Here is a 2,500-nt window from a genome sequence, read left to right on the forward strand (position 1 = left end):
TTTCTCTCCCCCCTCCCCTCCTCCTCGTTCTATCTGTCTCTATTCCTTCCTTCTCCTAACCAGTTCCCTCCCCCACCCTTCCTTCTCAACCTCCTCTCTTTTTATTTCTGTCCTCTCCCCTTCCTCCTCCTCCTTCTCTCTATCCTCGCTCTCTTCTCCCCCTCCCCCTTTCTCTCCATCTTCCTTTCTTCCCTAACTAGTCTGTTCCTCCTCTCTCCCTCCCTCCTACTCTCCTTCTCCCTCTCCTTCCCTCCCTTCCAATAACCAGTCTCTTCCTCCTTCCCTCTACTTCCTTTCCTCCTCCTCCTCCCTCATCTCTCTTCCCCTCTGTCTCCCCCCCCTTCCCCTCTTCCTCCACATTCCCCCCTCTCTAGTCTCCCTTTCCCTCTAACTCTTTCACTTCTCCCTTTACCTTCCTCTCTCTCTCATCTCTTCTTCCTTCCCCTTTCTCTCCCTTCACCTCCCTCTCTCTCTCATCCCAGTCCCCCTCTCTCTCTCCAACTCTCCCGAACTTCTCCCCACCTCCTCCCCCTCTCTCCCCCCTCTCTCTCCAACTCCCCCTGACATCTCCCCACCTCCTCCCCCACTCTCTTCCCCTTTCTACCCCCATTCCTCCCACTCTCCCCCCTTCCCTCTCAAGCCTCCAGAATGCCACACTAACAACACCAGTCAACTCATGGGACCAAATCAAGAAAATCTACCCATGAAGCAACACCAAAACACGACTAACAAAACAACAACACAAGGCTAACAAAACAACACAAGAAGAACAACAAACAACAAAGCAAGAATAACAAAACAACAGCAAGACCTAAACAATAATAAGAACAAATTTTACAGTAACAAGAAAATTACACACGACAGAGGGGATTCCTTATCTCAAAACAAAACAAAACAAAACAATGTGGGTTACAGAGGGTCAGAATGAAGGAACAATGACAAGAATGAGTCTGAAGGAAAAAGTAGGAAGGTAGGATAAAGGTAAAATATTTTGGGGAAATGTAAATCGTATTCAGCCATAACGTGTCTCTTCCGTTCGAGGACGTCTCTCCCCCCCCCTCTCTCTCTCTCACATACAGCACCTTCCTTTTCTGTCAGTTTCTTTGGTTCCCTATTTTTCCTACCATTTCTCCCCATTTCTCTCTCTCTCTCTCTCTCTCTCTCTCTCTCTCTCTCTTTGTGGTCACCAGACAAAAAATCGTCCCGGTAGTGAAGGGGTTTAAGGCGAACCCGAATCGACAACACTTACTCCCTCAACACAACAATTGCCACATCTCAAAACTTACAAACTACCAAATCAATCCGTGTATCTATCTATCTATCTATCCGTCTGCCTATCCAGTCTATCAATCAACTGATCGACCAAACTAAGCCTTTAACCGTAAAATGGATTAAAACACGGAAATATCCCTACTCAGTAACGACCTCTACATCCCCCACACACACCACCCCCATACACTACCCCATCTTGTTGTGTCTATTTATCTATCTATTTACTAATTTATTTTGTATTACATCATTAACTGCTCAATTTCCCTTCTCGCTTCATTACTACGGCCATTAACCCTTTCAGTAGCAAGACATCTTTATCTCAGTTTATTCTAGTGATCACCAGACGGTTTTACTCAGCCGGGGAAGAATATGAAGGGAGTTAGAGGTTTGAATTAAAAAAAAAAACTAAACCGAATCAACCTTCCACGCAAACAACGATCCTTAAAATTTATATAATCGCATAAATTTAACAGGAAAAATATCTAAAACGCGTCCTTACCCTGCTCTGCTTACCTTCCCTACAACCGCATTTCCTACTGCCTATGACCTCCAGTGTTTTAAACCTAGTGTGTCCAGGCATCTCGAAATGAATGGCTCTTCAATTTGGCTCCCTGTTGATCTCGAAATGAACGGATCTTCAATTTGGCTCCCTGTTGATCTCGAAATGAACGGATCTTGAATTTGGCTCTCTGTTAATCTCAAACTGAACGGATCTTAAATTTGGCTCTCTGTCATCTTGTTTTTATTCATACTCGGAGGGAACAATTTTGTGAGTTTATGGCCCTTGGTTCTTTCTTCCTATTATTAAAAAAAAAAATACTGTTAGAAATATATCCCATTAAACCTTCCACGCAAACAACTATCCCTTAACTTAAAAAAAAAAAATCCCTACATTTTAACAGGAATAAACTATAAAATGGGTCCTTGGCGTAAAGTGCCAACCTTCCCAACATGAAAGTTATAAACGACTTAATTCTCCTTGGTTGAAAATCAGAATTAAACCCCTTCCCTACGATGCTGTCTATATTTATTTATTTCTACAAGTTAACACCCACACGATTTTCATTTGCTTATGGATAATTTTAGGATTAACCCCTTGTCTACGAGGCCGTCTTTTTAAATTAATATTTTTTAAAGTTAACATCCACGGGAGTTCAACCTGCTAGTGGGTAATTTTAGCAGAGATGGAAGGATTTCTTTTCTTATTTATGCAAAGATGAAGGAACCA

This window comes from Coenobita brevimanus, chromosome 38 (assembly GCF_032717465.1).
Source record: "Coenobita brevimanus isolate Jiangsu-jjx chromosome 38, ASM3271746v2, whole genome shotgun sequence".
NCBI classification, from domain to species: domain Eukaryota; kingdom Metazoa; phylum Arthropoda; class Malacostraca; order Decapoda; family Coenobitidae; genus Coenobita; species Coenobita brevimanus.